Here is a 25,461-nt window from a genome sequence, read left to right as displayed (position 1 = left end):
GAATACTGAGACATGGGATAAGGATTTCCTGGTTTCCTGGTACTTTATGAAGGGATTATTTACTAAATGAGTTACAGAATCTGTATATTATATACAGTAGAAACTGGGAGAACATGCTTGACAATGAATGCTCAAAGTGCTAGACCGTGGTAGAGGGTGGGGAGCGGAATCTAAAGCATCAAAAGACAGTTTATTGATATGGTGAACTCTCCTGGGATTCAAGATTAAGTTCCTAGCACTTTTTTGGAAGAACTTTCATGGAAAATATTAAAGTTTTAGTAATGTGGGTGTGATCGAATGGCTTTAATATGTGATACTAGAGAATCAACCAGTTGGCTGTGTTCTCTGGTAGGACTCAGAGGGTACTCCTTTCTCTAAATTGATAGAGAATGTGATAACAAAGGGCACATCAACATTGTTGAGAAGTAGAGCTATCTTCTGTAGATCAGTTGATAGGAATTGGGAATGATGCTAATTTGTACTTGCTGAAGCCATGTAGCTGCACTTGACTATCAGAGATTTGGATACAATTCATTAGAGACCAATCAGTCACCTGATGGCAAGTTGATTGTATTACACCCTCTATGTACTGGGGGAAGGGCAATTCATCCTTGTTGATATTGTAAAGTATCTCCAATATGGGTTTCCTTTTCTGCCTTCAATGCCTCAACCAGCACTAATGTCCAAGGATTTGAGATTGAACATAACATTGCCTTCACTTTATGGTGAAGGAGTTACGACAACAAGCACTTGACCACAGGATTTACTCATCCCAACATAGATTGTACCCTTCAGAAGCCGCCATCCAGAACTTTAACTGGGTCTTTAAGAAGCTATTCCAAAGTTCTTTTTTTTTTTTTTTAAAGATTTTATTTATTTATTTGACAGAGATAGAGACAGCCAGCAAGAGAGGGAACACAAGCAGGGGGAGTGGGAGAGGAAGAAGCAGGCTTATAGCCCCTGATGTGGGGCTCGATCCCACAACACCAGGATCACGCCCTGAGCCGAAGGCAGATGCTTAACCGCTGTGCCACCCAGGCGCCCCGCTATTCCAAAGTTCTATCCATATCTCTGATAATGGATATTGTTCCTTTATTTATTTATTTCCCTTCTCTGTCTCACTTCTTCACTCCCCACTGATATTTCCTGGGATCACATAAGAAATAATAATAATAATAATAATAATAAAAGGAGATCTTCAATCCAGGACTGGTACAGTTTCTCAATTATGACAACAGGATCCAGGATCATTCTTAGGTCTTCACATATGCATCCTATTGCTTTATGTCACAAAAAGGCTGTGAGATCATGTGATGTGACCTAGGCCTTACATCATTTATGGGACAGTGGCATCTACTTACATTTTTCAGTGGGAACAGTGAGAAAACAGGTACCCTTAGCAGCAAGAAAGTTTGGAAAGTTGGAATTTGAGTAGTTGAGTTTATAAACTTTTGCCACCTTTATTATAAAGGCATGGGAGATGTGGTACATATATTCAATGGAATATTACTCAGCCATCAAAAAGAACAATTTCTCAACATTTGCTGCAACATGGACAGGACTGGAGGAGATAATGCTAAGCGAAATAAATCAAGCGGAGAAAGACAATTATCGTATGGTTTCACTCATTTATGGAACATAACAAATAGGAAGATCGGTAGGAGAAAAAAGGGAAAAAGAAAGGGGGGGTAAAAAAAAGAAGGGGGAACGAACTATGAGAGACTATGGACTCTGGGAAACAAACTGAGGGCTTCAGAGGGGAGGGGGGGTGGAAATGGGATACGCTGGTGATGGGTATTAAGGAGGGCACATATTGCATGGTGCACTGAGTGTTATACGCAAGTAATGAATCATGGAACTTTACATCAAAAACTAGGGATGTACTGTATGGTGACTAACATAATATAATAAAAAAATATTATTATTAAAAACAAAACAAAACAAAAGGCATGGGAGAAAAAGGATGAAGAGGGAAGTTCAATCAATCAACCCATAGTGTTACCATATGAATAGGCAAACTCAGAATTTAATAGCAAAAATTGACCTAAGTTCTGACCTAATTTTTCCCCATTTTCCTGAATAAATAAATAATAGGTTGCAATGTTACACTATAATGACTCTGGAATGTTTTAAATATGAAAGCACTTAAAATAATTCACTACATTGTGGCACTTGGGTGGCTCAGTGGTTAAGCATCTGACTTCAGCTCAGGTCGCAATCTCAGGGTTCTGGGATCAAGCCCTGTGACAGGCTCCTCCCTCAGTGGAGAATCTGCTTGTCCCGATTTCTTCTGCCCACCCTCACCCCCACCCCCTCATGCTCTCTCTGTCCTTCTCTCAAATAAAAAAAAATTCACTACATTTAGTTGCCAAGTTTTCATATGCCCTATTTATTAATTTAAAAAAATATATAACAAGTCCCTACTAATGGCTTTCCATGAGCACAGCAGACAAAATTTCTGCTCTTCTTGAGTTTCTATTCTATGTGTAAACTCATTCAAACTGCCTGGTTGCAACAGAGTAACTGATAAGAATTACTTATTTTTGGGCCCATAAAAAATTTGTAAAAGTTTGCTGGAATTGAAGAATTCTAACTGTAAGAATATTATTGTCCTCTTAATAATTAGAAAAACATCAAAATTAACTTTTCTGATTCTTAAGCTTTGTCAAGAATTTCTAAATAATTTCTGATACTTATTTTTCTCATGCAAAGACATCCAGAATCTTTAGCCTCAAAAACTGTAAATTGTTGAAGTTTTTAAAAAAGCACAAAATATTAAAAAAAATAAAATAGGATATACCTATTTTTGTTCATAACCTTGAGTTATTGACAATATCCCTTATAGGCAACTGTTTGCTATCAGTTGCATCTTTGCTTTGTAGACTTGTGCTTTCTATTGAATAGCTTAGATGAGGGCTGACACTAAAATCTGGAGGATTTAATTATTTTTATTCTTTTGTGGCAGCGAATGATTTTTTCTCTGCCAATTTTGTCTGTTAGGCTAACGGTCTTACATATTTTTAATTGCTATTTCTATTTGCACTGATATATTTTCACACCTCCTAGAAGTAATGTAACAGCAAGATTTTTATCACCACAACTGGTGGACACCTGGGTCATTCTATTGACCATTTAGGGAAATATTCCCAAGCTGTAACAAAGCCATTTCTATGTGCTCACTCATTTTGCCCGCAGCTTCTCTGAAAACTGTTTCTGTAGATTAAAAAAAAAAATCTCTAAAGAAATCTTTCATTTTTAAATGCCTAAAATTTTAAAATAAAAATAAGTATAAAATTATGCATAATATATACATTTTAGTTATCTTTATTCTAGCAAAGATAGTCTTTTCTCTAATTGTATCAATAGAATAGTTTACTTAAGATATATATTATAAAAATAAAATATAATATATAATTATTTATAAATATTTCTGGAAGTTTAGCTTTTTAAAAAATTTCAGCTTTATTTAGGTAAAATTGATATATAAAGTTGTAACATAATTAAAGTGTATATGGTGGTGATTTGATATACACAGACATTGTAAAAAGATTCCCTCATCTAGTTCCTTAACATATGTATGACCTTGAATATTTATCTTTCTTTGTTGCTATAGTTGAGAACGTTTAAGTTCTACTCTCAGCAAATTTCAATTATATGATGTAGTCTTACCAACTATAGCCACCATATTTTATATTAGTCTTTGCACTTTATTTATCTTATAGCTGAAAATGTGTATCTTTTCACCAACCTCTTCCTATTCACTCCTCCCAGCCCCTGGCAACCAAGCACTTTTCTACTATTTCTGAGTTTGCCTTTTTTTTTTTTTTTTTTTTTAAAGATTCCACACATAAGTGATATGCTGTATTGGTCATTTTCTGTCTTTATTTCACTTAGCATAATGCCCTCAAGTTCAATGCATGTTGCGGTAAATGGCAGAATTTCCTCCTTTCTCATAGCTGATTAAATTCCCTTGCTTGCATACATGAATACATCAAATTTTCTTAATCCATTAATGCATCAATGGACATTTTTAAAAAAGATTTTATTTATTTATTTGACAGAGATAGAGACAGCCAGCGAGAGAGGGAACACAAGCAAGGGGAGTGGGAGAGGAAGAAGCAGGCTGCCAGCGGAGGAGCCTGATGTGGGGCTCGATCCCAGAACGCCGGGATCATGCCCTGAGCCGAAGGCAGATGCTTAAGGACTGAGCCACCCAGGCGCCGCCATCAATGGACATTTAGATTATTTCCATGTCTTGGCTATTATGAATAATGCTGCAACAAACATGAGAGTGTAAATATCACTTCAATATATTGTTTTCATTTCTTTTGTATATATACCCAGAAGTAGAATTGCTTGATCATATGGTAATTCCTTTTTTAATTTTTTGAGGAACCTCCATATTGTTTTCCAGAGTGGCTGAACCAATTTACATTTTCATCAGCAGTGTACAAGTTTCCCTTTTCTTCACATCCTTGCCAACATTTGTTATCTCTTGTCTTTCTCATAATGGCCATTCTAATGGGTGTGAAGTGATATCTCATGATGGTTTTGATTTACATTTCCCTGATGATTAGTGATGTTGAACACCTTTTCATTCAACTATCAACCATTTGTATATCATCTTTGGAAAAATGTCTAGTCAGATCCTCTGCCACTTTTTAATTGGATTTTATTTTTTGTTATTTAGGTTGTATGAGTTTTTTCTTTAGTACATATTTTGGATATTAATTTCTTATCAGTTATATGATTCTCAAATGTTTTATCCCATTTAGTAGATTGGCTTTTCATTTTGTTGGTGGTTTCCTTTTCTGTGTAGAAGTTTTTGAGTTTAATTTGGTCTCACTTGTTTATTTTTGCTTTTGTTGCCTCTGCTTTTGATGTTATATCCAAAAGTCATTGCTAAGACTGATATCAAGGAGCTTAACCCCTGTATTTTCTTCTAGGAGTTTTATGGTTTTAGATCTTAAATTTACATCTTTAATATATTTTGAGTTGATTTTTATGTATGTTGTAAGGTAGGGATCCAGTTTCATTCTTTTGTGTGTGGCTGTCCAATTTTCTCAATACCATTTATTGAAGACACTATTCTTTTCCTATTGTATATTCTTGGCTTCTGCATTGTAAATTAATTGACCAAATATGCATGGGTTTATTTCTGGGCTCTCTACTCTGTTTCATTGTTTTATATGTCTGTTTTTATGCTAATGCTGTATGGTGTTGATTACTATAGTTTTGTAATAGAGTTTGAAATCAGGGAGTGTAATGTCCCAGCTTTGTTCTTTCCCAAGATTGCTTTGGCTATTTGGGGTCTTTTATGGTTCCAAACAAATTTTATTTTATTTTATCTATCTTATTATTTTATTTTATTTAAGATTTTATTTATTTGAGAGAGAGATAGTGAGAGAGAGCACAGCAGGGGGGAAGGACAGAGGGATAAGGAGAAGCAGACTCCCTGCTGAGCAGAGAGCCAGATGTGGGTGCTTGATCCCATGATCCCAGAACATGATCTAAGCTGAAGGCAGATGCTAATAGACTGAGCCACCCAGGGGCCCCTCCATACACATTTAAATTTTTTTTTCTATTTCTGTGATCATACCATTGAATTTTGATAGGGATTGCACTGAATCTGTAGATTGCCTTGTTTAGTGTGGACATTTTAATATCAATTCTTCTAATCCATGAACAAAGAATATCTTTCCATTTATTTAGATTTTCTTCAATTTCTTTGATTAATGTCTTATACTTTTCACTGTGTAGATCCTTCACCTACCTAAATTTATTTGTAGGTGTTTTGCTATTTTTGATGCAATTGTGATAATTAGGACTTTTTTTGAAATTTCTTTTCTGATAGTTTGATATTAGTAGATAAAAACACACTGATTTTTGTGTATCTTTTTGCATCCTACAAATTTACTGTATTCATTTATTCTAACAGATTTTGGGTGGAGTCTTTAGGATTTTCTCTATATAAGGTCATATCATCTGCAGACAGTTCTACTTATTGCTTTCTAAATTGGAAGATTTTTTCTTCTTGCCTAAGTCCTCTTACTAGGACTTCCAGTACTATAAAAGTGGGGAATCCTTGTTCCTGATCCTACAGAACAAACTTTTGGCTTTTCATTATTGAGTGCAATGTAAGCTGTGGGCTTGCTATATCTGTTCTTTATTATGCTGTTACATTCCCTTTATACTCAGTTTGTTGAGAATTTTTATCATGAATGAATATTGGAAATTATCAAATGTTTTTTCTGTATCGATTGAGATGGTCATATGGTTTTTATCCTTCATTTTGTTAATGTGGTATACGACATTAATTGATTTAAAATGTTAAGCCATCCTTGCATCCCGGGAATAAATTCCACATGATTATTCTGTCTGATCCTTTTAAAGTATTATTGAATTTGGTTTGCTAATATTTTGCTGATGATTTTTTGCATATATGTTTACCAAGGAAATTGGCCTGTAATTTTCTTTTTTTCTAGTGTCCCTGTCTGGCTTTATCACGGTAATTAATGCTGGTCTCATATAATGAGTTTTGGAGTGTTTTTTCCCCCCTATATTTTGGAGTAGTTTTAGAAGGGTTGGTATTAGTTCTTTAAAAGTTGGAGTTCACCAGTGAAACCATACAGTACTGGACTTTTCTTTGTTGGGAGATTTTTGATTACTGCTTCTATCTCCTTAGTCAATATTGATCTGTTCAGATTTTCGATTTCTTCATGGTTCAGTCTTGGTAGGTTGTATGTGTCTAGGAATTTATCCATTTCTAGGTTATCCAATTTGTTGGCATAAAACTGTTCATAGTAGTCTCACGATCCTTTGAATTTCTGTGGTATCAGTTGTAAAGTCTCCTCTTTCATTCCATTTCTTTTTTTTTTTAAGATTTTATTTATTTATTTATTTTGACTGAGAGAGAGCATAAGCAGGGAGAGCAGCAGGCAGAAGGAGAGGGAGTAGCAAGCTCTCCACTGAGCAGAGAGCCGGGATCATGACCTGAGCTGAAGGCAGATGCTTAACTGACTAAGCCACCCAGGTGCCCCTCTCCTCTTTCATTTCTATTTTATTTTAGCTCTCTTTTTTAATAGGTAAGTCTAGCCAAAGATTTGTTTATTTTCTTTATCTTTTCAAAAACTAGCTCTTAGTTTCATTGATCTTTTCTGTTGTCTTTCTAATCTCAATTTCTTTTATTTCCATTTGGATCTTCTTTATTCCTTTTCTTCTAATTTGGATTTAATTTGTCACAATTTTTCTAGATTCTTGAGAGGTAAAGTTAGGTTGTTTATTTGAAACCTTTCTCTTTTCTTAATGTAGTTGTTTATCACTATAAACTTCCCTCTTAGAACTGCTTTTCCTTTATTCCATAGGTTTTGTTGTGTTGTATTTTCATTTTCATTTGTCTGAAGATATTGTTTGATTTCTGTTTTGATTTCTTCTTTGACCCATCAGTTGTTCAGTAGCATGTTGTTTAATCTCCATATATTTGTGAATTTTTCAGTTTTCTTCTTGTGATTGATATCTAGTTTCATGCTATTGTGGTTAGAAAACCAGGGGTGCCTGGGTGGCACAGCGGTTAGGCATCTGCCTTCGGCTCAGGGCGTGATCCCGGCGTTATGGGATCGAGCCCCACATCAGGCTCCTCTGCTATGAGCCTGCTTCTTCCTCTCCCACTCCCCCCGCTTGTATTCCCTCTCTCGCTGGCTGTCTCTATCTCTGTCAAATAAATAAATAAAATCTTTAAAAAAAGAAAAGAAAAGAAAAGAAAAGAAAACCATACTTGACATGACTTCATCTTCTTAAATTTATTAAGGTGTGTTTTGTGGCCTAACATATGATCTATCCTAGAGAATGTTTCATGTGTGCTTATGAAGAATGTATCTGCTGCTTTTGGAGAGGATGTTCTGTTAACAGCTGTTAATTTCATCTGGTTTAATGTGTAGTTTATGTCCAATGTTTCCTTATTGATTTTTCTGTTTGTGTGGTCTATCTATTGTTGAAAGTGGAATACTGAATTCCTTTACTGTTACTGTGTTACTGTCCATTTTTACCTTCAGGTCTTTTAATATTTTCTTTATACATTTAGGTGCTACTATATTAGGTGCATAAATATATATAAATGTTATGTCTTCTTATTGGATTAACCTCTTTATCATTATATAAAGACCTTTATCTCTGATGACAGTTTTTGGCTTAATGTCTATTTTGTCTGATATAGGTTTCATCAATCTTGCTTTCTTTTGGTGTTTGTTTGCCTGGAATATCTTTTCCATGTCTTCACTTTCAGTCTGTGTTTAAAGCTAAAGTGAGTCTCTTATAGGCAGCACATGTTTGTGTCCTTTCCTTTCTCTTTTCTTTTCTTTTCTTTTCTTTTCTTTTCTTCTTTTCTTTTCTTTTATGTATTCAGCCACTCTGTGTTTTTTGATTGGAAAATTTATTCCATTTACATTTAAAGGGATTATTGATAGGTATGGATTTACTACTGCCATCGTGTTAATTATTTACTAGATGTGTTGTAGTGTCTTTGTTTTTTTCTTCTTCTCTTGGTCTCTTCTTTTGTAGTATGATGATTTTCTGTAGTGATATGCTTAGATTCTTTATCTTCTGTGTAACTACTATATGTTTTTGTTGCGTGGTTAACATAAAATATCTTCCATTTAAAACAATCTAATTTAAGTTGTTAACAACTTAACTCTGAACACATTCTAAAGCTCTACATTTTTTACTCTCCCCTCTTGGAACATTAATGTTTTTAATTTCACAATTTACATTTTATCATCTTGTATATCCATTAACAAATTATTAAAGTTATTTTTAACACTTTGACTTCTAACCATCATAGTAGATTCTCAACTATACTGAGATCTTTCATTTTCTTGTTCTTAATGGATGAAATGCTTCTTAAGAAGATACCAGAAGTAGTCAAATTCATGAAATCTTCTCATGTAATCATGCCTAACCATTATCATTAATTTCTCTCTTTTTTTGTTAGTGTGTGTATATATATACAAGTTTTATGCAGAACAATTATATTATCTAAAACTTTCATTTCAAGTTATGTTATAGAACAAAATACAGTAACAGTAACAGTCTGGTAATGTTAGAGTCATTGGTCTTAAGCATTCTGCTTCTCAATTGCTTTTTTAAAAACATAATGACAAATAAAAACGGGTATATATGTGTGCATTTATAAGATATAAATATAAATAAATCTACATAAAATATAGATCAAATACATATGTTTAAAGTGTACAATGTGATTATTTGGTATACATATAAATTGTGAAATGATTACCACAACCCACTTAACAAATCCATCATCTCACATAATTACTGTAGTTTTGCATGGATGGTTAGAATGTTTAAGGTCTCCTCTCAGCAAATTTCAAATGTACAATGCAGTAGTAATTAATTATAGTTACCATACTATACATTATATCCCCAGAATTCATTCATTCATTTGTGAAGTACTGATCTAGCACACTAGATATAAGGGTCAACCTGTTAGGGTATTTTTCTCTCATGAACACTATATATAGGGCATTGACAACATTTCTTTCTTTTTTTTCTTTCTTTCTTCTTTCTTCTTTTTCCCTTTCTCTTTGTTCTTTGGAAACCAGCCAAAAGAGAATAAAAGTAAACACATTAGTCCTCTAGATATTAAACTGTTATCTATCAGGTTATAGTCACAGCTAGAAACTCATAGCCTTTCAGAATTTATTAAAGTTGATAATATATGTCTTTGATTTGTAAAGCAAAACTATCAGAGTGCAACTTTTCAATATAATTTTCATGTTTATGGGGGAACACCTTGCAGTCATCTTCATTTACAACCTACAAAAAATGTATTAATTTCTCATATATTTTGCTTGGACTTTGTTTTAAATCTATTATATTTCTTCTCTTTCCCATGAATAAATAAAAAGATAATTTCTTCCATAATTAAAAAGAAAAACTACTAAATTTTAAAAAATCCTAACCTGCCCATTCAAGAACATTTTTGTGTGCTTCTACATTTTGTTTGAAAGAGTGTGTATGATAAGGGCTGATAGGCAAACAAGTGTTGGTAATACAAGTAGAACTAATTATGTATAGGAAAATATGCTATTATGTTTGCATTCAAGAACAATTGTACTTCAATTTAATTTTGTATCCCGTATGGTCATATAGATTTCTAACTTCTTTAGTTTCATAACTTTGAATCTCCTTATTTCATAATTTTTATTGAGCATATATTACATTTTTGCAAATAATATTTAGGATCTCTTTAAGGTATAAAATTCTATAATTTCATGATCTGTATAAACTGTTTACATTTTATAGTATACAAATTGACTTCCAGTAGGCTATAAACATTTTCACACAGATTTTCCAAAGTCCACTATATAATAATAAAATTTTCTCATACCAGGGTGCCTGGGTGGCCCAGTTGGTTAAGTGTAGGACTCTTGATTTCAGCTCAGATCATGATCTCAGGGTTGTAAGATTGAGCCCCACATTGGGCTTCGTAGTGAGCATGGACCCTGCTAAGATTTTGTCTTTCCCTTTGCCCCTCGTCCTACTTGGTGTGCTCTCTCTCTCTCTCTCTCTCTCTCTCCCTTCTCTCTCTCTCTCAAAAAAAAAAGAATTTAATTATAACAATTCTTCCTTTTAATAGTGTAAATAAATGGCATATATATAAGTAAAGTAAGAGAAGTAAATGGCCACAGGTACACTAAAAATACTCAAAATTATATACTTTAAAAAAAAAAAAACAAACCTTTGGTCAATGGTCCATTTACTATGAATTAAATGATACCAGAAATCTCAATAGTTTTGTTTTTTGTTTTGTTTTGTTTTTTTGAGGAGTAACTACCATTTCTCAATTCTTTTAAAATGGCTTTTGAGGCTATGTGTTCTTTCAAACGTGAACAAACAAACACACAAATCAGTCAATTTTATTAGCCAAGGAATTTCCTAATGCCTGAACTGCCCTAGAAATTAACCTATTGTCAACATATACACATCAGTGCAATCTAACTGAAATTTCCACCTGAGTTAGTTGATTAGTGCTAGTTAAATTAGTCCATCCATTTCCTTCATGTTGGCAGGCACATTTTCCTATGTGCAATGTGATTGACAGAGTTGGTTGATGGAACAATGAGCAATCACTCCTTTTAGCATCTCTTTAGCCTGAGGCATCCTCATTTCCCATCCCTCCCTTTTCCCTTTTTTTGGCCACCTACCCTGTCTTCCCAACATTCTCATGATGTTCACTAATAATGCCGGGAGAAGCTTGGAACCCTCTGAGTACATCCCCCTTTTCTCATGAGAGTAGTGATGATTTACACACCCTGTTCCTGGAAGGATTGGATGAGAGAGGGTATGGAATGACATGTGTTCCAAATCACCATTGATCAAGTGATTCCAGTATTATAGTCTCTGCAACAGACAGAATTTGGGAAGGAAAAAGCTTAGGTGTAGCACAGTGTCTGATAAATAATAAGTATTCAACAAATACGTTGCTAAATCACAGATCAATTAGGTCAATTTGAAAATATTGGTGTTCTCTTGAGAAAGACCTTTTCAAAACCAACAATGCTCAAACACTACCCAACATTGGATGACTTTAACAAAAATGCCAAGGTCCACAGTAAATATTCCTTCTGTATTGGGAAGGAGGGATGCTGTAATAAGTAGTAGGCATCCAAATCTCAATTAGGCCTCTGTGCTTGACTTGTCTTGTGATTGAGAGTTTGGAAAGCTCCATACAGAAAGAAAAATGGCTTATGTAATTTCCATTGGCCTTCACTACAGCCACATAGGTTGTCATCTAAATCAACTTGCAGTTGGCAGCAGCTGGGACCAGAAGTGGATTGCCTGTATTCAGAACCATGTGTCACGTTAGGACAATGAAATTAGGGAACAATATATACCTGTAATCATAACAGTCTTTTCACCTTAAAAAACACACAACCCTCTATTATGTCCCTGAAAGTATTTACAAATGACTTGAATTGGAACAGATTATTCCTTCTACAAAATGCAATGAATACTATTTCATCATGTCTTGTACGGTTTTACAACCTTCCAAAGAGTTAATGTCCAATGGTTGGTTGGTTTTATGCTTTTGCTGGCCAACTCATATTTTTTAAGTCTAATAATTTTCAGGAGCAGTTGCTGAAATTTCAGAGCATAAAATATTTGAGATAGGAAAAGAAAGATAAAGACCAGAAAAGAACTTTGCCAAGGAACATATATTGTCTATTTGACCAGAGACATCTAGCCAGTGTGACACAAAAGAAAAATGCTCTATATTAGTGTATTGTTTCAAGACATATATAATCATAATGTCACATCTAACTCCCTTTTGCCTGGTCTTGACATGTTAGCAATGTTCCAGTCAATAAGTTATCGAAAGGCTATTTCATTACCTGGCTTAGCCTCAGAGATACAGAGCAGCACCCTATATTTTAGGAGGAACATGAGATAGATTGGAGGACATTAATCTGATGGAGAAGCATTCATCCAAGTTCTTCCAACAAAATGGGCAATGCACCATGTCATTACCTGTTGACTGAAAAAGAGATTAAAAAAATCTCCAAAATGACCCTTCTTTCACTTCAACAATCTAACTCCCAACAAATTACAGTGCTATAGAAAGAATAACTAATTATGCTTCCACTAGGTACTATAAAGTGTCCAATTATGGGTCTAATTAGAAGGGAAGGGCATAAAGTAATGGGCCTTTATTTAGAAATGTTGTTATTCTCAGGACACCTTCTAAAGTGGTTTCTGTGTTTTGTTTTATGTATTACATTTATTCTACCTTTCTATCACTTGCTCAGATTTATCTCAATAGGACAAACATCTGTCACATCTTGCATATTGCTTTAATTTGATTGTCCCTGACCCCTTAGGCAAATATAGACAGGTGGAAAACATACTGGCTATTTCACACAACATCTGTAGTCACTTCAGCCGGTCTTTTTTACGGCTTATCACAGCATGAGAGGGCTGCAGAAACCAAGCAGTAGCAGGGACAGAGAACCAGGTGGAATTCCTCCCTCTGTTTGCTTGAGCAACTCTGTACCACTCAGCATTTACAAATGCTGGCTGAGGAGAACAGCAGTCTGGTTGCGGGTCTAGTCCTTAAGAGTTAGGGGGAAAGAGAGAAAAGGTTTTTCTTAAAAAAGGGTATGCCTTTCAATTAAGGCATTATCTCTATTCTGTAACTGCAACAAAAGAGTTGAATAAATGACCACACACACAAGCACACACTCACGCACACACTCACATGCACAGCCATATACACAATGTCCTCAGCAGCAATTGGATGTGATTAATGGGGCTGCTCTGGCACATCTTGAGGATAGCATATTAGTCACAGTTAATGACTCCTGCATAGCCTGCTCAAAGAGCAATATATCCTTATGAAATGTCCCTAGCATAGAACAGGGAAAGACCTTAAAATACCCTATGGTCAATGACCCCGTCTCCAATATTGGTGAAGGGACACACCCAGAAATAGCCAGGCCTAATAGATGATGGTGATGATAATGATTACAATATTTAAGCAAGACACCACAAAACAGGAATATGGATTCTCCAAAAGGTCGTGTATGACAGTTCTAACCTATAATCATTATTTAAGTCACGAAATCTTTCCTTGTAAATGAGTTCTTACTTTAATCCAAGTCAATATCCTCTTGTGTAGACAACAATGGAAATGGAGAAAAATTGCCCAGCCATCCTCATATATGTACTTAATATACTTGGAGATGGTTATTAAATCATCCTTCTGCCTTCTTTGCTACAAACTAAAGTTAACTTCTTTATTCTTTCTCACTAGAATCAATTTCCTTCTTTTAAAATAATTATTTTATTATTACTTTAAAATGTTTCCTGGACCACCCACTAATATTTTCAAAATGTGGGAAGGAGACTACCCCTATCACCTGGGAGATAAATTACTTTGGGTGCCTTTAAAAACGAATATTCTTGGGTACCCCTTATTACTCAATCAGAAGTCTTTGGTTGGGCCCAGAATCTGCATTTTTAACATGAATCCTGGGAGATTCTCATGCACATTGATGCTTAAACATCAGTATTCTGGGGTGCCTGGGTGGCTCAGTAGTTAGTTGTCTGCTTTTGGCTCAGGTCATGATCCCAGAGTCCTAGGATTGAGCCCCACGTCGGGCTCCCTGCTCAGTGGGAAGCCAGCTTCTTCCTCTCCCACTCCCCGTATTTGTATTCCTTCTCTCACTGTCTCACTCCCTGTCAAATAAATAACTAAAATCTTCAAAATAAATAAATAAACACCAGTATTCTAATTTCTTTTCAGTTAAATGATCCAGATGCCTTTTACTGCAAGGCACCAAAGATATATGACTTTTAGTAAATTTCTTAATCAAAGGATGAATATGGGCCCCTCCAATCTATTTAAAACCCTTCCAGCTTTCATCAATTGTTTATCATCTTTCCTTCTGAAAGTATTTCATCTCTTTCTAGGATGTCTTTCTAATAACATGAGTACAAAGTGATTTTTTTTTTTTAACTAAAATCAACTCTCAATCACCACATCTCAGGTTCAACTCTGAAGTCGTTCTGACTTTGTGTCCTCACCTCAAGAAGTTAAAACTTCCTGCCACTAGGGGCGCCTGGGTAGCGCAGTCGTTAAGCGTCTGCCCTCGGCTCAGGGCGTGTATCCAGCGTTCTGGGATCGAGCCCCTCATCAGGCTCCTCTGCCGGGCGCCTGCTTCTTCCTCTCCCACTCCCCTTGCTTGTATTCCCTCTCTCGCTGGCTGTCTGTATGTCAAATAAATAAATAAATAAAAATCTTAAAAAAAAAAAATTCCTTCCACTAAAGCTTGACTGGGTCATATGCATTCCCTGACTTTCTTCCAATAAATACTCTTCAAACATATTGTCAACGTCTACAATGGGGTGCAACTCATTTTTTTTCTTTTTTTTTTTAAAGATTTTATTTATTCATTTGAGTGAGAGAGAGAGGGAAGAGAGACAGAGGATGACCATGAGTTGGGGGGAAGAGGGGCAGAGGGACAGACAGCCTCCTCACTGAGTGGGGAGCCCGACAGGGGGCTCCATCCCAGGACCCTGAGATCATGACCTGAGCTGAAGTCAGATGCTTAACTGGCTGAACCACCCAGGCACCCCACAACTTATATTCTATTATTAAAAAAAGTATATGCAGAAAGAGATTCATCTATTAATGATCTGTCATTGCCTGAAGCAGCATTAATATTGTGGAAGAAGAGGACAATATTACTCCATTTTTCTCCTGTGCCTTTCAAAACTAGACATTTTCTTGTAAATATTACTAAAGGATTTACAATCTAGATAATAAAATGAATTCTTCACTTCTGGTACATCCTACATTATTTGTTTTCAGAAATTTAGCCAATGGTGATTGACAAATTTAAGCAGCTGCATCATAACATTTCAAAACATATATGTCACAACACTTTACCCCATCCTTGTGCTTTCTCCCCCAATATGGGAGTATTTTTCTTTTCATTTCTATAGGATGCTGTATATTTGAGGACCCTGAATCAATTCACATTTTGTTGATTCAGAGATCGTTTTATTGCCTGGTATCTTCAGAGAGGATAGTCCTCTATTTGACCTACCAATTAATACACTTTTGTTTCTCCCTATACCAACTTCCTCAAAACCATTTTGCATTGGTTCATAGGGTCTCAATTATCTTCTTCAAATTTGCTTCTTTACCTGGTCTTTTTATGCAATAAACCATTATTTTCATTTTATTGCTCAAAGTTAAATCTCTGTCTCGTTTTCCTCAAACACAGTTGTGTTAATTTCAACACCTGGCCTTTATTTGTGTTGCTTTCTCTGTTGGAATGTCAATAAATATTTATTGAGCAAAATCATTAAGAATATGGCCTTTTGAAGTCAGAAACAACTAGGATGAGCTCTCATTCTATCACTTCAGAGTGTGACCTTGCATTAGTAATTCAACCACTCTAAAATTCACTTTTCTCAGCTATAGCTTAGAAATAATGGTGATTATTATGTAAATCACCATTAGAGAAGAGCATCAAGAGATGTGACTTTTTTTTTTTATCATTTGCAAAATACCCGGTACAAATGAGTGTTCAATAATTGTTAACTTATTACTCTTAGTAGTTGTGGTAATTGTGACCAATAATAGTAGCAAGATATTCATAGTAATGCACAAAATATTCTGTTAGATGCGGGAAATACAGAGGAAAACAAGAAAAAGATATTGCTCTTCCTTTTAGGGAATCTACAGTTTATAGAGGAAAAAAAGAAAAACAATCCAATACTTAGAATAAAGTCTGTACCATACTGTTACATAGCAGGTGAGCCTAAACCAGTTTCGGCATCTTGAGAAGCTTCCCTGATGGAATGAGGCTGTGAGATAGGAAAATATCAATTAGTCATGTTAATTACAGGAGGGGAGTACAGAGAAAGGGGATGCTTAGGCAGAAGGGGCAGCATGTTTGAGGTCCTGGAAATTGAGGCATATTGGAGGAAAATAAACAAGTCCTGCATCCCTGATGTGTGATAAACCCAGACAGTAAAAGTGTCTGGATATTAATCCAGAGAGTTAGGTACGATTCACAACACATGGGGTTCTTAGGACTTATTAAAAAAATTGTATTCTATCCAAAAGGATTGTTAAAGAAGGATAGTGAGCAATAGAGTGGCTTGATTGGATTTTTATTTTTGCAGATTGTATTAGTTTCCTAGAGTTGCTGTAACAGACAACTACAAACTGGTTGATTTAAGACAACAGAAATGTATTCTTACAGTTCTGTAGGCTAAAAGTCTGAAATCAAGATGTCAGCATGCAGGGTCATGGTCTCTCTGAAGACTCTCAGGAAGGATCTTTTTTTTTTTTTAATTTTTTTTTTTTTAATTTGAGAGAAAGAGAGAGCACGAGTGTGCACATGCATGTGAGCGGGGAGGAGTAGAGGGGGAGGGAGGGGAAGGGAGAGGGAGAAAGAATCTGAAAGAGACTCCACAATGAGCATGGAGCCTGGGCTTGAGATCACTAGTGGAGATCACAACCTGAGCAGAAACCAAAAGTCCTGATGCTCAACCAATTGAGCCACCCAGGCACCTGTCCTTCTATCTTCTGGTGGTTCCTGGAAATCCTTGGTGTCCCTTGGCTTACAGATGCATCCAATCTCTGCCTCTGTCATCTCTCTATTGTGTTATAGTATTCTCCCTGTTTTTCTGTTTGTTTTGTTTTTGTTTTTTTCTGTTTAAATTTCCCACTTCTTATGAGGACGCTGGTCATTGAATTAGGGCCCATCCTAGTCTGGCATACCCTCATGCTAACTTATTTCCATACACGGTCACATTCACAGGTATTGGAGGTTAGCATTTAAACGTATCTTTTTTGGGGAATAATTCAATCCACAGTATTTATTAGTGTGGTAGCAATTTGGAGAGTTGATTCTAGGAGAATAGAAACAGGGGATCATTACAAGGAGGAGTACAAATGAACAAGAATGGTGGCATAAGCAAGCATTGTGTTAATGGGAAATTAGGGACATAGAGTCACTAAATTGAATTCTGGTATTAGAATTAACAAGTTGCTTATTGATTATTATGTTGGGAGAGTGAATGAAGGAGAAGACTATGATGATTCATGGTTTCTTGCTTGGACAAATGGATGACTGGTGCCAGAGGAGGAAGAGTAAAGAGGGATTGGTATGTAACCGAAAGGTCCATCATAGCTACATACCTATTCTGTGCCTATGAGGTGCTAGGCTGCAGATACAGCAGTGAGTCCGACAGATATAGGTCTGCTCTCATGGAGCTTATGGCCTTGGCTACTCACGTAGATGCTGGTTTCTGCTTTAGCAGGAATTCTACACAATTTTAGGATCTAAATCACACATCTACTGTAGTCATCAATGTTTTATAAAACTGACCGCATCTGCTTTCCTATCTGTTGATTCTCTGGCCTGAACACTTCTGGAGCAAAGATCATATAATCTTTTAATGTGGCAATTTTCTATTTCTAATTCATCTCCCTATGAAATTACCTTTTGCACTATCTGATCTTTACTGCCTGCATTTCTTTTCTTTTTCCTTTTCTTCTTTCTTTCTTTCTTTCTTTCTTTCTTTCTTTCTTTCTTTCTTCCTTCCTTCCTTCCTTCCTTCCTTCCTCCCTCCCTCCCTCCCTCCCTCCCTCCTCTCTCTCTCTTTCTCTCTCTTTCTTTCTTTCTTTCTTTCTTTCTTTCTTTCTTTCTTTCTTTCTTTCTTTCTTTCTTTCTTTCTTTCTTTCTTTCTTTCTTTCTTTCTTTCTTTCTTCAAAGATTCTGACCCTACTACAATCCACTCTTCTCAACTGTCTTTCTGATATTTCCTCCCAGGTAGTCAGTTTGGATAAAAATCTGCTTTGGCCTATGCAATGTGTCTAGTCCTTTTCTCCTGATCACATGATCTTGTCCCTTCCTTTGGGTACTCGATTGGCAGGCACATCTCAGTTTGTACCAGTGTTTATTGACACAAGAGCTTTAGCACCACATACAGCTACGGCTTTAGGGTCTTTCCATAGGCCTGGCATTTTTTCTCTGTTTGTTCTTCAGCCTACACTCCCAGGTTTTTCCAGGTTTCAACATTCATTTATTCATTTATCAAACACTTACTGAGTTGCTACTTCATTCCAGTCATTGTGTGTGCTCTGGGCAGCCAAAGACTAAATTCGGAGTTAGGAATGGAGATGCAGACAAGCCAGCTGACTATTACAAAGATGTGCAATGAATGCTAAAGACTAAGGAGCACACAGGTGAAGCAAGGATTCTGGATTGGCCAGTGGATGGGAAACAAATCAGAGAAAGCTTATCAGGACAGGAGATAAACAAGCTGCATCACAGACTTCTAGTAGAAGCTACCCGTAAAAGTGGTGCAATAGGAGGGTAGAGGGGAAATTATATTAGGGATAAAAAGAGCACAAGGAAGGAGCAAATATAAATGTCAGAATGTAAGAGAAAATATGATCACTCTAAAATTGCAGAAGTATATGCTGAATGGGGCATGAAAAAGCAAGTGTAGGAAGGAGATAGGATTAGGCAGGTAAGTAGGGGCAAGGTCAGAATTTGTATACTTGTGTGTCTTATCCTGACCTCATGTCTTATAAAAAGGACTCATTGTCAGTGGTATTTCCTGCACTGAATCTAAATCCTGACATTTCTACATTCTTTTATTGTTCTCCAACACCAATTATGCAATTTCCTTTCCTTTAATGTCTCTCTATATAATGTGACTAGAGATGTGTTTTGAAATGTAGGTTTATGCCAGGTTATGGGGCCCTGTGAATGCTATGTGCCACACTGAAGAAACTGGCAGCCTTCTTACAGACAAAGATAAAACAAAATGTATTTTGAGTGTTCGAATATAGTTACGAAAACTATGTTTTAGAAGGTGGACAAAGTGAGACATTGATTGGTGCAGGTGAAGTCAGGGGGGATAGACTGGGTGAAGGCTGTTTCATGTAGTGACTGAGAACATGGACTCTGCGGGCAGACTTTATGGGTTTGAATTGATTCCCTCACATACTCAGGGAAAGTTACTTCACTTCTTTACGCCTTAAAAGGGTAATAACTGTTTTGAAATACAGTTGTGAGGATTAAACGTACGGATACAGGTAAAGCACTTCTTATGGTACTAGACACATAGAAGTATCCTTTATTATGTTACCAAAGTAGTCCATGATGATAAAGATCCATGGTGTTAAAGTAGTTTTTTTTTTTTTTTTTTTTTTAAGAGAGGGCAGGGGGAGGGCCAGAGGGAAAGGGAAAAAGAATCTTAAGCAGGCTCCATGCCCCAGTGTGGGGCTCGATCTCACAACCATGAAATCATGATCTGAATGGAAATCAACAATCAGATGCTTAACCAACTGAGCCACCCAGACGCCCCAGTAATGATTCATTTTTAAAATAAATTATTCAAAGCTGTATTTATGTAGTCACAGTCCATGTGATTTCTATCCTGTGAATTAAAGTAGCTATTAGCTTTACATTTGTATTGGTTTCCTAGGGTTGCCGTAACAAAGCACCAAAAACTACATGGCTTAGAACAACAAAATGAATTCTCTCACTGCTCTGGAAGCTGAAATTGTTAAATCAGCATTGGCAGGGCCATGTTCCCTCTGAAACCTGTAGGGGAAGGATCCTTTTTTGCCTTTCAGTTTTTGCTCCAGACTTTCCTTGGCTTGTGGAAGCACAACTCCAATCTTCATTTGACATTCTCCTTCTGTCTCCTTGCATTGTCTTACCTCTGTACATATCGGTGTCTAAATCCACCCCCTTCTTTTTTGACAAGGACACCTGCCATATCTTACTAGGGCCCATCTTAATGAAGTCATTTTGTCTTGATTACACCTACAAAGACTCTATTTCCAAATAAGTTCACATTCTGTGGTACTAGACATTGGGACTTCAACATATATCTTTTTGGGGGGGAACAGAATTCAACCCCTCAAAATCTCCTCTGCGATTATTGTAAAATACTAATATTTCTAAAGTTTTGCTGGGGAGGTTGAGTTTTAGTAAATAAACAGCACTGTCACCAAAATTAGTGCATGGTTTTATTAACATGGCTTTATTTTCCATATTAGGTCACCCACCTAGAACAAATAAAAAGTGTAAGATACTTTTAAATAGAGAAGTAGTGAAGAAAATTAATAAGCTTATTTTATTTTCTCCTATCAAGAAACAACATAAATTTAATTTGTGATCCATTATCTACATATCAGTGAAACCAGAATACTGCTATAGGATTTTCAAATGTTATTTGGTAGAAATGAAAAAGAAAAAAACGCTATGATAGAGGAAGATATTAGATCTGAGATGAGTATGGGAATTTTCAATAACAACTTGCACTTTCAGAGAATTAATCTTGTGAGCTGCTTTACCATAAGAAACACATTTATATCTAATATAACACGTTAGGAAAGAATGGGTGGACCATACATTCATCACCTTCTTACATACACAGAAAATAACGTAGTGGTACTTGTTCATTAATATCCACATTTTTCACATTAAAATTCCATTGATGAAAACTGGAGGAGGAAAACAGCAACTGGAAATTGGAAAATAAATTTATAAAGATATTTAACACCTAGGGGTCTAATGGTAAATCAGAAAAAAAAGTCTCACTTTTGAATTTGGAAGGTTTCTAGAACAAGGAGGGAGTAATTATGTTTTAGATATTTATTAGGACATGCAAACAATGAATAATTGAATCATTGAAAAATAATTTCAGAAATGGGAGTAGTAAGTGCAAAGAACGTAAATGAATAGAATTTTTTTATTGTACTATATTGCACTCGCACTATATTGATTTTTTTTACATAAGGTAGAAAACTAGAGAAATTGAAAATGAAAATATTAAAGACAGTTTTATCAGATAAGATTCCAGTGTTGCTTCATGCAAAATAAACAAACACCCCCAAAAGATGATCAATAAATAATTAACGGGACAAACATTTTTTGACAAGTTATTAAAACTTATATTGAAGATTATTTGAAGAATGTTGATAATGAAAAAAAATAAAAAATATTTCATGAAAAGGATTAGACATAAGATGGATGAGGAAGTACTATTGGCCTTGCTCCTTCAAATACAAAGAAAGGTTATGAGCAAAATATGCAGTCCTCAGGATGTGGGCTAGGAAAAGCTTTCACTGAAAGATTAAATATTGGCTGCCAGCAAATTGATTTGATATTATCAGAAAACAGTGTTTATATTGGGAACACATAAAAGGTAAAAGAGAGAAGGGAACAAACATTTAATAGGTATTTACTGTAAGAGGCACTTTATAACTGTTATCATACTGAATCTTTATAAGAATTCTTTGAGGTAGGTATTATTCCCATTTGATGTATGAGACAAAGAAAGAGTAAGTAGCCAGCCCATGGTAGTATAGATGAGTAGGGAAATGACATTCAAATGCTTTCTCAAAGTCTGAGTCTTTCCTACTATAATACAAAGAATCTCCAAGGAGAAACAATTTCTTTTCTAAAACATAGGCAACGTCACATTCTTCATTTAACTAAATTTCTGAAGGCGTAAAGGCTTTTGACAGCCATTCCCCAAAGCAGAATGCAGTTGTTTTAGAAAATACTGGTTCATGTCTTTGGAAGAAGGTGGAGTACATTAGCATTGCAAATGACATAGAATAATATACTTTATTTAATGATGTTGACCAGAAAGGAGGAGTAGGTAACAATAGCATCTTCATTTCAACAAATCATTGAAATGGCAAGTTCACAAATGTAACCATGACTCTCAGAGATGGGGCTGAAATGCTGTCTCTGGGCCTGTGGAGGCAGCTGAGGATAGGTCAGAAATCTTTCAGAGAAGCGCCTGCATCCAAGTACTAAAGCCACGCAACTCTTCCCATACATCCCAGCTTCCCTTCTGTTACTGCTTCATGAGCTCTAGCCTTCCGTGATGTAGAATTTTCCTCTGAGTCTCATTTCCGTATTCCTTCCCTCTCCCTTATGTTGGGTTTGCCTTTTCGTTGTGTGAAATCAGTCCATGAGCTTAGCCTGTCCCTGCTCCATTCCAAAGGTTAAGTGGAAACAATTTGGGTAATGCACTTTAAAGAGAAATGACCTTATTCATACTCAAATAATTTTGATGAAAAATTCTATGTTTTTATTATTCTTTATATGTCAAATGTAAATTTATAGGAATCAAATCAATGAGAGAAGAAATGAAAATAAAGAAATGGCAAATAACACATTAACTATGATTAAATTGTTATTCCAATACTACGAAACTAAAAGTTCATGGAAAACCTTTCAAGACTATTTAACTTAGAGCCAAAAGTGTCAAGTAGGTGGGAATAGATATTAAGGAAAAGCTTTCACTAGAATTAATGGCAAATGCTTTTTGGTCCTAAGCCAAACAACTTAAACACTTATGTGGTTTTATATTTTTACATATATAGTTGGTATGGTGGCTTGTCTCCTAGATATCCCCTCAAGATCCTTGCCTATCTATTCATATCCGTTGAGTCAGGGCTGATTCGAGTTACCAAAAGAACACTGTAGAAATGACAGTACTTGACTTTTAAGGCTGGGTTTAGAGGTGTTGTTTCTTTCCTGTTCTCTTGCATTGCTCCCTCTGAAACAGCGAGCTGCCATAACACCAGAGCAGCCTACAGGGCAAGGAACTAACTTGGCAGTATTGAGGTTAAAAAACCTTGGGGGTGACTGTAGCCCTTACTAACCTCAGACTGCAACCTCAGGAACTCTGATACCTTTCTGAATTGCAGACCTGCATAAACTGTTAAAGATAATATGTAATTATTATAATTTTAAGTCACTAAACTTGGGATGATTTGTTATCTAGCAATAGATAATTAATACAATTGGATAAAGCGATATATCAAATAGACAAAAAAAGATCAACATTTCCATTTGCTGCTTTTCCTAAAAGTCATGTTTTAAATAATCTATAATGATTTCTTCTAAGAATGATAATTAAGAATGGTTAGTTGCTATATACAGTGCCTAACAGTTATCAGTGGTGAACTAGGAATGGCGTAGAGATACAATGACATTCTGAAAACTCCTTCCCAGAATTTGGTAGTTGAAATAGTATTTTAGACTATTACAAAAAAGGCATACAACAGTAAAATAAAAGTAATATTTCTTTATCTAATGAGGAAATATTAGTTGAGCACTTACTATGTGCTAGCCCCTGTGTCAGGTATTAGAGATAAAGTAATAAATGATACAGTTTCCTCCATGAAGTTCACATCCATACATCAACAGATTTTAATGTTCAATTAAAATTAAATAGGGTCATTTATTTACATTTTTATCTTTTTTATAACACACACAAAATATATTTTCTTTAGTTTTATGTTAGTCGATGTACAGTTGCCTCTCAATTCCACTGGTTCTGATGAGGGGCTGCTGGTTTCTCAATGATACTGAGAGAAAGAAAGTGAATAGCAATTGCAAAATTCCTTTGTTTTTCAGAGAAATCGTGTAGTTATAATTAGGTTTCAGTTCATTCATTTATTCATATTCATCCATTCCAGAAGCATTTCTCAAATGTTATCGACATATAGGGTGTAAGAATGATTCTACTTAGTTTCTTTTCATCAAAAGGAGTTTCACACATGTTTATTATAGTCTATTTTCTAAATTGGTAGCAGAGAAAATAATTAAATATTTTAGTTAAAAACATACAAAGTAATTTAAAAATTTTTAGCATTTAATGAGATCACAGAATCGAACTGTATCAGAAATGAAATATTATTATGTCTTTTTATTTTAAAATTTATGTTTATTTGAGGGAAAATAAGGTGGATTAGAAGTATTTTGGGGGTCAGTATTCTACTTCATGGAGAAGGATAATTAGATAAAGAATATTAAAGAAGCTGGAATACAGTGGTCAGTCAATAATAAATTTTATGATAATTAATTTGGTCTTACAAATAGGTAGCCAATGTTTACCTCTTAATTAAAATTATTATATAAATTACTAATGTGGATTTCTGGTTGTTCTTTAGAACGCTATATATACATTTGTCTTGGGGATTGTGCCATATATTGTAATACAGATACATTTCAAGCATGAAGTAATACTAGCTGAAAAGAATCTTGGTTAGAAGTGAAATTATTTCCTAAAAATTTTCTTTTCTTTTCTTCTTTTTTCTTCTTTTTAATACTCATCCAACTTAATTTAAAACAATTTAAACCCAAACAAAAGAATAATTCAGAGTTCACTTTTAGGCTAATAGTTAATTAACAATTTCAGTAAAGAAGTGGTTCATTGGATGTCTCACTCAAGTGCTTTAGGTTAATTCCAGAGACGGAAAAGTTGAATCATAGCCAAAATGGAACAAAATTTCAAGAAATTGTGTTTAGGGTATCTCTTTGCTTTCCCAGGAACCCTGAAATTGTTACTTTTCAGCGATGTGAACCTATTGATGGGCCTTTTCATTTCCTGGTGACTTCCTATATAGCTTAATTAGCTGATTCAGGTCAACTACCTGGTTCATCAGTTTTTGAACATCTGAGATTTAGTCTTAAATTCCCTTTTGAGAAATGAATTCCCATCACAAAGACCTCATGGGTGTGTGTGTGTGGGAAAACAATTTTGAGCAATTAGGAATTGATGATCTTTCAGGGGATAGTAGAGGACATACTCATAAAAGTTGAATATACATCACTAAGAATGAGTAATGCACTCCTATTAGCATAATTGGCTAGCATTAAAATGGAGGTATCTACAATTATTATGGTTTGGAAGCTTCTTGAGAAAATGAGGAGGTACTGGAAGGTACAACCTTAGACATTACTCTTGAAATCTCATTGGTGATAATTTGGAAGCATATATAAATTAAATTCTTAGAGTTGGAACCTGGAAAAATACTTTAGTGAAACAAAAATAGAAAAAAACACATTAAAAATAGAAAAATCAAGTAATATTGTTGTGTGT

The sequence above is a fragment of the Ursus arctos genome, unplaced genomic scaffold, assembly GCF_023065955.2.
Source record: "Ursus arctos isolate Adak ecotype North America unplaced genomic scaffold, UrsArc2.0 scaffold_4, whole genome shotgun sequence".
Classification (NCBI taxonomy): domain Eukaryota; kingdom Metazoa; phylum Chordata; class Mammalia; order Carnivora; family Ursidae; genus Ursus; species Ursus arctos.
The sequence above is the reverse complement of the archived record's forward strand: the minus strand, read 5'-3'. Positions refer to the sequence as shown.